Below are 13,476 nucleotides of genomic sequence, written 5' to 3' on the forward strand. Positions count from 1 at the left end.
TTACAAGTAGCGGATCAATACTAAAGACTAGCTAAATGATATACTGTATGTCTAGCTTAAGTTTTCATTATCAAAGTGCCAACACACCTGGTTTTGAATAAGTAATATTTCGTATTCCCACAGGAGGGCACTGTGGTCGTTAGCCTTAGATTTACTGCTGCACAAAGCATGTTCAAGAGAGCATTGAGAATAAGCAGACACAGTACACACACACACACACACACACACACACACACACACACACACACACACACACACACACACACACACACACACACACACACACACACACACACACACACACACACACACACACACACACACACTGCTAGCTGATGATGCACATCACTGACAGCTAATCTCTCGCCCTGTTTCCCCATCAGTTTATTTGATCTGACAACGTACTGGATGACAAACAGTATGTGGTCGTATTCGTCCAATTACACCTTTTAAAACCTGAGTGCATTGATGCATGTATCTCTTTGGACTGAGATGTTATGCCCAAACAGCTGTCCTTAGTTTGCGTCATAAACTTTAAAAAGAAAAGAGAATGAAATGTTTTGATGTCATCGCTCAAACTAGGCCACCTACTGTAGTTTGTTTACACTCAAGTGTCATTAACATAACATTTTTGCTCAGTCTCAAAAACGCACATGGGTATCTCCTAATTTATCCGTCTTTTTTGATGCATTCATAAATACAAACAGAGGAATTGGCTTTGTGAACCAGAGACTGCATGCTGATCCTTGACCTACATCGTAGGAAGCAATCCTTTAGGATGTCATGTTTGTTATAAAATGGGCTGCATGAATTACGGCAGCACTGTGAAGAGAGAGGGGGGGGTGACATCATAATTTAGCACACTACATGGAAGCAATTCAGCATAAGTAGAGTGGCAGTGCAGCATGTATTCAGGGAAAGTGAGTGTGAGCTCTGCCTTACAGTAGTTACACTTGCATATGTTAAGATTCACTTGAATTAATGATCATGCCATTCATGAGTTGTCCTTCATTTTCCATTCAGATATCACATTCCTGAGCTCACAGTGCGCCACACTGTTGTTAATTAAAGTTTAAAGAGGTCCAGTTCTAACATCTCCTGCAAGCTCAGGTCCTAACCTCATAATGTCTTAATTGTATCATATAGCCTATACTCATTAATACATCAAAAACACTATTCAACATGCATCTCCATATCAATTACAATATGTAATGTCACACATTGCATTTGGTCAGAGGAATGGGCCTGCCAGTATTTTAGATGTTGTGTTGAATGGAGTGAGTTCCATTGCTATGCACATGTGTAGGTGTTTATTGGTGAAGCTGGAACAGTACTGTGTTTTAATAATGTTAGCTGAGAAAGCTGACTCACAGCTGTCATTTGATCCAAATACGGTCAAGGTAGCATTGCTGTGGTTGGACGATGGAAACACACATTCACACACTTTTTCCTGATGCTGCAACTGTTTCCTGTGAACCTAACAATGAAAAGTGAGAAAGTAAAGTGAAACCTCAAATTCCCATTTGGTAACTTTAACTCCTGAAACGATAAGTCAAGTGAGATATAATGGGATAATCTCTGAGTGAAAAGTTCCCTATTGTGTTTTGGAGTTTTTCCTTTCCTGTAGTATGACATATAGGTTTTTGTGCATTTGTAATGGTCTGCAAAGATTTCAGGCAGGGGGGGGGGGGGAGCTTAAGAGCTTTTTGAACATTAAAGCATGTAAAAGTAGAGGCCAAAATACAAATATGAACCTGAAAATGAGCATAATACATCCTCTTTAATGTTATCTTCTGAATCCGTAAAAACAAAAATAAATACAATTGTTTTCCAAAATCTTAGAATATTCATTTATATGAAATCAATAAGGCCACTTTTAGAAACAGCTCAATTGGTCCTTAAAATGTAAATGTCATTTTTCCCTGTCATTTTCCGGTGGCCCTTGTCCAGCTGAATAATTTAGATTTCTTGACTGTAGTTTAATAAGAAACTCTGTATTTTAGTTTCTGTCACCCAGTTGATCCTCACACAGAATAACCGCTTGTACAATACATATTGTGCACTAAGTTTAAATGTGAGTGTACTTGATATTTTATGGATTAGTATGTCAACAGTTACATTAACCCTATACTTTATGATCCTTCTGCATTTAGGTGCAAACATTTAAATCAAATCCCACATTTCTGCAGTGAACCATCCCTCCCATTTCCCCCCTGCGTTGTAGTTGTATTATAAACAGATTCATGCATGAACACGTATCATCATGTTCTCAGTTTGGCCCTCTCTTACATAAACATCTTAAATCTTGTGTTAGCCTTGAAAAACAGCCGCAGGCCTTAAAAACAGAATGGACCCTGCTTCAGTGAACATGCCATTATCTTTTAGATGTCCAAATAAAATTACACAGTCACAAAAGGAAGTGCAAAGTCAATAATACATTTTTTCATACTCTGTTGTTTGTTCTCAAGCTCTAGCCAGAGCGTAAATATGGAGAGAAATGCAGCTAAAGACTCAACATCAAAGAGGTCTTTTTCTAACTAAGCTTTATAGTTTGACACATTTGGTCTTGTAGTATCTTAAGTGTGGACTGTGGACCAAGCAAAATGGCGGACAATAATGTTTTATCTTGCACGCAATTTGTTATTTGTAGTCAAATATATATATATATATATCCATGCCTTCTGAGAATGAAGCAAGACTCTCCATCTTTAATTTGTAATTAGTCAAAGGAGGATGTGACCTACATAATCTCACTGAGGTAATTCAGGGATGGTCACCTGATTCCCACCCCAACATCCCCCCTCCCCTCCCCTCCAACATCTGAGGAGCCCATTCATCCACACAGTGAGTGGATGAATGGGCTGCTGTGAAAACGAGGGCACTTGGCGAGGCTCAGAGTGTTTCTGAGGTAACGTGTTGATGGGACGTGTGCCTGGGCTGCTCAGGGCTTGTTTGAGCATCCTGGCTAGCACCCTCTCCTCTCTCATTACACCACTGGACAGGCAGAGTGTCAGCCATGAACCTGGGAGACACTTTGCACTCTGGTACGGTTTCAGTCTATGATGCGGATACGGACGTGCTCACCGGCCTGCCAACTGACGTTCAGGTTGTTGTGATGTGTACTAGATAGATGACAGGAAGCAGTTAGGGGTGTGGTAAAAGGCTTGATATGAGATCCTGCAAGTATTTAATAACATCCGCAGCTTATGAGAAAACCTTTACAGGATAGTTTGACATTTTGGGAATTACGCTCAGTGACTTTCTTTATGAGAGTTAAAGTAGATGATCAATACAATGATGATCAATACAACTATTATATCCTTCTCTAATAGGGCAACTTCTGAGATTGGCCCATTAATGAGTGAGAACAATAAAGCCGTGAAACAAGCTGCAATTTGTTCCTTAAAGCAATTTGGCGCTATCCATTAAGTCCATCAAAAGTGCTTTTCTTTGCTACTGGCAATCTCAGATTGTTATAATAAGTGTCTGACAACATTATTAAAAGAACTTTGGATCATTATGGTATTCTTCTTCTTTAAATAAAAAACTGAACTGCAAAATTGAAGCCAAATTTAAAACAGTTTAAACTCCCAATGGCATGAGTTTGCATCAGTTAGCAATATTGAAGGCGAATCTGCCTTTGGAATTCTGAGCAGAACCAATAATATCTAAAGTAACTTAAAGTGGACCTATCATGCTATATTTAAATGATATATTGTAGGGCCATACCTATATAAGGTATATTTATACGTTTCTGTTTTCAAAATACCAAACAGATCATGCATTTTAGCCATGCCTCATTTCACTCTATGTGCTGTTTGCTGTCTACGGGGCTGATTCTATGAGCTGCAGCTGACCACGCCCCCCTGCAGGAGAGGGTAGCCGTGCTCTGATCAAGTCAAGAGGGGGAGAAAAAAAGATCTCAGTCCTCCGTGTTTTATTATATTGTTATAGGCCTATAGAGTCGTTATTCATTTGTTTTAAAGCTCAATAAATAACAAAGAAGACCTTTGACCGGCACTTTTCTAATTTTGTCCGGAAGATTTAAACTTTAACGGACATCTTGACCGGCGAAAGAAACTGAAACTGAAACTCTGCCGCACGGTCCCCTCGTTCCTTGGAAGAGGCGGAGAGGTGGGTGTTTGTCATCTGCTGGTGGACTAACCGGAGAGAATTACAGTGCTTGCCTCGACGGGAGGGATTGCATTGAATTAAAGCAGCGGGAGCAAACGCTTGCCTCGGGGAAGGAGAAAAAAAGCGACAGCGGAGAATAAACAGAAGGGTAACCATGGTAACTATGGGCGGGAAGTCTTCTTCGCTGCTTTTGTGGCAGACTACAGCGCCACTTACAGGCCTGGCATATGTACTACAGCGTCTCCAGCGCTTTCGAGCGGCAATGGCCGGCCGTGGCCCAACCCCACATTCCCCTGATAGGTGGAGAGTTGGCCCAATAGCCGTAGCGCCACTTCTGTGACGTCATAGAAGTGTTCAAATCTGGATCAGTTTTTATCAGATCCGTTGCAGCCCCTTTTTTAGAGATTTGGGTATGGAGGAAAATAGAGAGGGTTGTGTTTTCTGACACTTGGTGAGTTCCCTGGAACACCGGGGACACATATTCATGTATAAAAGACGTACAAAAGTGCATTTTGCATGATAGGTCCCCTTTAAAACAGCCAGGCTAGCAAGTCTGTGAGGCTTTACTTTATGGCATGTTGTGTTTTGAGAAGCATAGCATTAGCTTTCTAACATGCTCATGACGGCAGTATAAACATCCGGATATTTTGCAAGTAAACTGTGTACCATGACCACCATATTTAATAATACTTTATTTTCTAATCAAGTTATCAGTAAGAAAAGTGAATATCTTAAGGATTTATCTGGCTCTTACCTCCAACTTGTTCAAAAGGTATTAATTTTAAATTGAGTTCATTTAGTAAAAAAGGGATTAAGACTAAGATTAAGACATACTTTATTAATCCCTGAGGGGAAAAGCCATGCCTTCTTTTTTAGGGAATCTGCTTTTACAGTGGAACAACCTATCTGAAAAGAACAAAGACAAATGCTTTAATTTATGTTGCAAAAACCCCCCACATTTTTACATTCTGATTTCCCTTTATTGAATTTACCCCATTGTGTTATTAATTCCGGATTAATACAACAGTATTTAGTTTTTCTTTGTTTTTTTGGTTTATCAAATCAGATGTGTTTTAACCTGTATGGGATTTGTTCTTGTTGGAAAACCTCTGCATACATAACCTTGTGTTAGCATTTGACTGATTCATTCTTTGAGTATGATGAGCAGATGTTGCTGTCATGATAACAGCGTTTCACCAGCGTGCTCTTTAGTTGTAGTTCCCCTCAATTGGCCCTTTGGTGTGAAACGCTGAGGTGTGTCATGTGACCTAAGGAGGATTTAAGTGGCACTCGGTGGGAACCTGGTGAGACTGCTCTGATTAATAATGCATCAGTGTCTGAATGGGCAACACAATCTCCTCCTCACACACCTGGACCTTTCTGGAATGAATCAAAGAGGACTCAGAAACACTTGTATCAGGTGCAGCTGTTTAATTCGACGGCATAGGTTTTCAATGGGGGGCTATTTTTGAGTGATAATTAAGCTCAGCGCCAGAAGAGCCAAATCAGAGGCAGTCATCACATCAATTTTAAGATGGAGTTCCATTCAATTCTGTGCAGATATTTGAGGTATTATGCACATCAATTAAAATGAATTTGAAGGTCATCTGACATATCCTGAAGCACAACGAGCAGGTCAAAGTATTCACTTATTTATGGAAATATCTCAACATCTAATACATGGCTTGGTACACAATTGTGTTCAGGCTTTCCAGTCAATGTATCCGAATCGCATTTCCTCTAATGCCACAAGCTAGATGACATGTTTGACTTTATTGAATTATCTCAACAACCATTGCATTTATAATTGGACCCAACCTCTTATCAATTAATTTATCAAATGATCCAATGTTTAAAACTAAGACTTGCTCATCAGCCTCAGCTGTACTTTCTGTTAATCTGCTAATGCTAGCATGCTAACAACCCAAACTTGGTAAACATTGTACCTGCTAAACATCACCATTTTATCATTGGCCGATGCAACATTCACCAACCAGCCACAAATGATTACAGCAACAAGTTAACACGAAACATTGACATAATTACGTATAAGCTGAAATGTGTGTCTGGCATGCACAAATGAAATGCTGCCGTCTGTGAAACATCATTTCATAAAAGGCTTTTATAAGCACTTAAATGACAGTTTTGCTAATGTCATGTGATACCATTCATTTGTCATGCATTGCACACTGAATTACTGTAAGCCTGTCATGGTGGTAGTCATTAACTGTAGTAATGTATGTGATTTAGCATGCATGTGCCACCTATAGTATAGCACAGTCAGCAAAAAGTCTGTTATAGACATGGTCATGAGAAAAACAAGTCTGCGTTTCCACTTTCTACAAAAATTGAATTCATCATCATCCAACATGTACAGTACATTGTATTTATATTTACCTTTTCCCGCTCAATACCATTACTTCTGCTCCAATCCAATTTCTCCATCTGGGTCATCAGACTAATCTCATCTAAGGAGTAATGATGTTCCTCTGCACCACCTTGGCTCTTCCAACACAAAGTATGTTGCATAAACCAATGGACGTCAATAAAGAAAGCTCTACAAACAACTTTAGTCTTTTAAAATAACCTGTACAGTATATACGAAACCTAATTTTTATCCAGATTGTGTATGCTCTCTAAATCTGTAAACATTAAAAACTGTTGTCATTTATCTAGTATTTGGCCAGATGAAAGTGACTGTGTGATATGGCCCCAAATTAAGTTTATAGGTAATGCAATAAACTGATTAATTCCAACTGCAGCATGCTTCAGATAATGAAAAACAACAAAATAAGTTACCATAGCTATGCGGATGACACACAAATTTACGTAACAATTTCACCAGGAGACTATGCTCCAATTCAAACACTGAGTAAGTGCATTGAACAAATCAATGACTGGATGTGTCAGAACTTTCTCCAATTAAACAAAGATAAAACTGAGGTAATGGTTTTTGGAGCCAAGGCAGAACGTATAAAAGTTAGCGCTGAGCTTCAGTCTGCAATGTTCAAAACAACAGATAAAGCCAGAAATCTAGGTGTAGTCATGGACTCTGACCTGAGTTTCAACATTCACATTAAAACAGTTACTAAATCAGCCTATCACCTAAAGAACATATCTAGGATTAAAGGACTAATGTCACAGCAGGATTTGGAAAAACTTGTCCATGCTTTTATCTTTAGTAGACTGGACTACTGTAATGGTGTCTTTACAGGTCTCACTAAAAGAATCTATTAGAAAGCTGCAGCTAATTCAGAACGCCGCTGCTCGAGTCCTCACTAACACTAAGAAAGTGGATCACATCACTCCTGTTCTGAAGTCCTTACACTGGCTTCCTGTGTGTCAAAGAATAGATTTCAAAATATTGTTGCTGGTTTATAAAGCTTTGAATGGTTTAGGCCCAAAATACATGTCTGACCTACTGCTAAATTATGAACCATCCAGAACTCTCAGGTCTTCAGGGACTGGTCAGCTTTCTGTCCCCAGAGTCAGAACTAAACATGGTAAAGCAGCGTTCAGTTATTATGTTCCAAATATCTGGAACAAACTCCCAGAAACCTGCAGGTCCACTGCAACTCTTACTACTTTTAAATCCAGGCTGAAGACTTTTCTTTTTGCCGCTGCTTTTAATTGAACTATTCACATCTTAAACTGCACTGTAACTTTTAACTTTTATCCATGTATTTTTTCTTTTAATGTTTATTTTATTATCTTTTCTTTTTAATGACTGATTTTAAATGCCATTTTCATAATGTCTTCCATTTTTGTAAAGCACTTTGAATTGATTTGTGTTGAAAGGTGCTATATAAATAAACTTGCCTTGCCTTGCCTTGCCTTCAAATAATTTCCTATCGGATCATTATCTCACATCAACAAATGCCCATCCATTTGTGTGGCTTTTTTGTGTGTAAACCAGAGAAAAATACATCCTGCTTCTCTCTGTGTGATTGAGCGGTGATCTGATATCCTCCTCCATGTCACACCAGTGAGGTCAGCCAATCAGCAACACAGTCTCGCCATTTTTCGAATAAATGTTAATTAAATCCTACTAAGGCTCAGTGTATCCGCTTTCATTTAAATCCACATTATGGTACATCATCTGCTAAATGTGTATGAAGTTGGAGCTATAGTGGTCTAATATCTCGGGGCTTACAAGCGTCGCACAGTGTCCTTCCATCCTCCGGCTTACAGACAGTGGATCATCAATGGCCTCCTGCGGCTGGCAATGGGCATCGGCTCAGCGACATGCAGCCAAAGCTGTCCGGCTGCTCCCAGAGGTTGGAAGCCAATACTAAACAACAGAGCTTTAATTTTCAATGAGTTATGACGCAACAGCATCTGGGTAAAGGACCTTGCGAGCCAGCCCATCTTTTTTTTTTATAAAGCAGCGGTGATTACATCAACACCAGCCAGCCTCCCCCCCCCCCCCCCATGTGGAGTCAAAACACGAAGGGCATTCCTATTTGCTTCGTTGATGCAGTGCCAGTAACAGGAATCTCTCGCACCCACCTCCCCTCTCTTCTCATTTTTTATTTGCTAATGATGTTCAAATCGGGAATCATTTTGTATTTAAGTAATCATGAACATCTGGCGTTCGCCATCTGGCCATGTTGTTATCTGACCATGATTATTATTATTTTTTTTAAATACTGAGCTATTTTTTTTTTTACAAGATTAGCGATGTTCAAATATGTCCTGCACAGGAAGCATAATGAATTCATACTTTGTGGTTTGGACATTAGATGGAATAAATAAAGGGATCCTTTGATATGGCTCTGAATATGATTTGTTGTGTGTATTCAGACCCTCAGCGATATGTTTTCTAGGATAACACAAGCCCATATATCTCCACACTACATCCAACCCTATATTCACATGGTGTGGACAGAGAAGATGACACAGGAAAAGGGAAGGGCAGGATGTGTTGGCGAGGGACCTAGTTGTGTGCCTCTGAGCCCAAAATACCAAACAAAGTAGGGCTGCATCATACTGTACAGTATAAACCTGGCACCTGGGAACATGCACAGACCCACAAACAGTTTGCGACATGCATACATTCATGCATACACAATCTACATTCAAGCTGCCAAACTGTGCCTGCAGGGTAATCTCACAGACCAGAATAGTATCAACCTTTTCATATAATTTATATTCCTTTACAAGCTTCATCTTTCACTTCTCTGTCATGTTTATTACCCCAAAGACACCCTCCTGTGATCAATAAAGTCTCAGATTAAGCATCAGACACCTTGCATTATGTGGATTTCAAAGGGTATGATGGGGAGGGGGCTATAGAGTGCTGCAGTGCAGTAGGTGAATGTGCAAACATAACATTACCTGTACATTTGGTGTGACAAACGTGCAGTATACTGCATGAATACATGCTCTGCAGCTGAAATAGAAGCCTCCTCTGCCCATTTGAAAACACATCAGCTCAGAACAGAACAGGGACATACAGAACATGGAAGCAGTACAAAAAACCCCCAGTAATTTCATTAATGTCAAATTCAACCTGCTTTGAAAGGGATTTTTAATGTAACCAGAATATACTTTGATGTCAGGAGTGATGGTCTGTGCATTTGAATATTCCCACTACTATACGACACAGTGTGCTGGTGTAAATATGCATTGAATATATGCATATGCATTGTTTGTCAAATATTTGTGGCTAGTGTTTAAAGCTGGCATATGCATGCCTCTTGCACACAGAGCATCTCAGGCAGATGGATGTGTCTTCAGTGAGTGTTGGTGCAGAATGTACAAGCGACTGCTGCATTGGGGTATTAGCCTGAAGTGCAGGAAAGAGCAGGGATTGTCAAGAGGGCTTGAGATGGTCTGAATATTCACTTGAGTGTGTTGTTAATACCCCAAACAGTGTGAGCAGGCATGTGCTTGAGAACGTGGGTGGAGGGAAGTACTGTACAATAAATGTAGTGGCAGCCTTCAAGTTTTTCTTATTTCAAATGCTGCTCTGTGTTTACTCTAGTTTAAAGAAAACAATTATTTTATGTTTAAAGGTAAAAAAAAAACCTGTCTGATATACAGTACTAGATTTTTTTTTTGTGAGAATGTCCTCTTTAATAATTCCACTGTATTTCGCCAGATCTGATCTTCACTGTATGATAGCGATGCATGAAAATACAATTTATCAACCTGACCTACATGTAAGTCCTTGTACACAGTTGTGCTAACATCAAAGCCTTGAAGATTATATTTTAAGCAGCGCCTGTGATTTCTTCAGCTTCTTGGTTAACTGCAATATTAATCATACAGCCAACTGTGCCTCGTGTATGATCTAAAACCTGCAGATGTAACCAACTCCCCCCCCGAGCCTGGGACATTCCTATTATTTTCAGCAAGATAAAGAATAAAATACAGCATATACGTATTTCCCACATTGCATGATTATATTTATTTTAACAATGGATGATACTGAAATTGTTCAAGGTACATTCTTGCCCAATATTAACCAAAGTGTGTGTTTTTGATATAGAAGAAAACTAGTTTAAAGTAACTACAAATGATAAAATACAACATAAGATTTGCAGAGATTTGGTCTCAGTTGAATTGTCCTTTCTTTGCACTTGAGGTGTCTGTGATCAAATCTTACCCCGCAGGGCTGGTGTGAGGGTTGTGGGTAATGTTCTAGTGTTACACACAAGGTGTCAGGTGCCCTGGCTGCACCTGTAAAAACATGCCAGTTCTCAGACAGAGAGAAGTGGCACTGTGAAACTCGAGAGCTTCTGCCCACCTTGACAAAGAGAATCTTTAACCATGCACTCAAACGTCTCCATGTTGCCACACAATGACAAGACAGTTACAAGTGGTAACCATTGTGTAGATGTGTAGTTTCATACTTGCATTAATGATAACATGTCACTTTATGCATAGTAGAGAACAAAAGCACATACTGGATGCAGAGATACACACACACACACTTTCACACAAGTGGCAAGCCGTGTCCGTGGAGACAGGAAGTGCTAACTAGGAAACACTTGTGCCCATTAGCAACGGCTCTCTCATCCATCATTAAAAAGTGTATTTACTTTGCTGTCGCTGTCATGTCTGGATAATAAGGTTAATACAAATGTTCACCGACAGTATGGAACAGATATATTCGACCATATGAAAAACTGAAGAATGAATCATTTATTTCGACTAGAATTTGTAGTTATTATTGGTACAATTGTTAGAATGTCCATCTTTATCCTGCCCAATGGTATTTTTTATGTTTCGAAACATTTTTCTGACTATTGGTTTTTGCAGGAACCTTATTATAATCCATGTTTTTTCTTATAAAAACACATTGTATCAAATAACAATTCAATGTAAATAATGTGGCCTCAAAATGGCCAAAAGGTCACCCATCATACAAACAGCTGATGTGATCATGTACTGTACTGTGTACATATTAGCCTTAAACTGACCCCTCCCAATGAAGTGATGGTGTGTGTGCTCCTAAATTACATAACACACAGTTTATGACCTACCTTATAACCTTATTAAAATGATTCTAATGAGAAGGGTTTGCCAATTATGTGTAGTCACATGATACAGTTTAAATATTATATACATCAAATGACATCGTATTTAGATAAACGCATCTATCTGTAAATCCCTTTTTAGAAGATGGGCTCACAGCATCATATAAACATAAAGTAACTGAATCACCCTTTTTTAGTGTGTAGAAAACTGCGTTAGAGTAGATTAGTATGAATGATCTTCTATTTCTGATCACCATAAATCATATTTATAGCAAGAGTTGCATAATGAGATGAAGCCCAATGCAATGGTACACAGCTGACCTCCAGGGGTAAGGATGGCAGAGGGTGGGAGGGGGGCTGCATTTGGACTGGTAGCTGGACAAGCTGTCTGCCACGTGTCACACTGGCTACGTTATTAGCATGATGAGAGAGTCTGTACCCACACAGGCTTTTGTTGCATAAGGGATTTGTGTTTACCACAAAAGGAAGAAAAGCTGTAGAAAAATGACAGACAAAAGAAAACAGTTAAGAGAAAGCACGAAGTGAACAACAGCAGATGAAAGAGAGCGCTTGTGAGAAAAGTGTGTGTATGAAGTTTATTCATGCTTACAGTTTGTACAAATGTGTGTATGTTTGTTTCCAGCTGATATGCCTTGCTGCCACACTGTGTTCAATTAAGGCAATCTTCGGGCTTATCAATCACGATGTAGCTCGTTCCCTTCGTTCCGTGCGTTCAGTCACATGTCCCAGACAGCTGCTGTTTACTTTTTGCTGCTGCTCAAAAGAACATTATGTCGGGTTTATGGTGAGTTTACATCACCCTCCTAGAACACAGCATTTTGCCTTGGGATCCAAATGTCTGTAAACGCACATATCATATCGCAGAGGCGCACACAGCCAGTGACACGTGCCGCCACGCTTGATTAGTGAGACTTCATTCGACCTTCCATTGAACCATCTCGTGCATCGAGAAGCAAGGACAAGGAAGAGGAAGGAACCCTGTGACCTGTAGCCCATAAAGGTGGGAAATTGACAGCAATCCATCAGCGCCTGTATGTTCCCACTCGGAAAGCTCATTTTCTTGAAAGCCTCCTCATGGTTATAACATTAGTCAACGGTGGGACGCTGCCAGCTTCCCGCAAGCGCCCGACACTGAAATACAGCGACAGTTTGTATCCACTCAGCTGGAGCCTTTCTGTAATTCTTGATAGCTTTTCTGTCAATGGGGTTACAGCTGCAGAGCCAAAGGTTTTTTCCACATGTGATGCATGGCTGTGATATAAGTAGGTGGACCGACTCTGACTCATCGAATGTCTGTCCCGCCAAAGCTGATTTATTGCGAGCTTGAAAGAGAAAGCAATAGATTATAGGATGAAAAAGGGATGTCCACTATCCTAGATACGATCCACTATCCATAACAAACTGATATATTGATTGTATTACATCAATTTGAATAGGACTTTGTACATTTCAAACTTTTGGCTCTCCCTTTCCCGCATTTATTTCACAGTTTTTTTGCAAGAATAAAATCTACCAGCCCAATTAAAAAAGCAACAAAATTATAATCTACTTATGTTTACCAAAATTATTTAAACGCATATTTATATCGTAGGGCAATTATATTCACAATATATTCCGTTTTTGCCCAAACACTGTAGACTTGCCTCTGAGCATCCCCAAAGAGAGCAAAGGATAAATAATCAAAATGGCAGATTAATTATCAAAATGTCAATTCCTTGGCAGGGACGCGGGAAGTCAGTCAGAGTTGGGGATGCGGGTGCTAGTGGAGCCTCGCAGCGGCGAAACTGTGGCGCATACACTGTAGGTGCGCCGCGTTTGTGCTTCAGATGAGGCTCCC

Source organism: Trematomus bernacchii, unplaced genomic scaffold (genome assembly GCF_902827165.1).
Source record: "Trematomus bernacchii unplaced genomic scaffold, fTreBer1.1, whole genome shotgun sequence".
Lineage (NCBI taxonomy): Eukaryota > Metazoa > Chordata > Actinopteri > Perciformes > Nototheniidae > Trematomus > Trematomus bernacchii.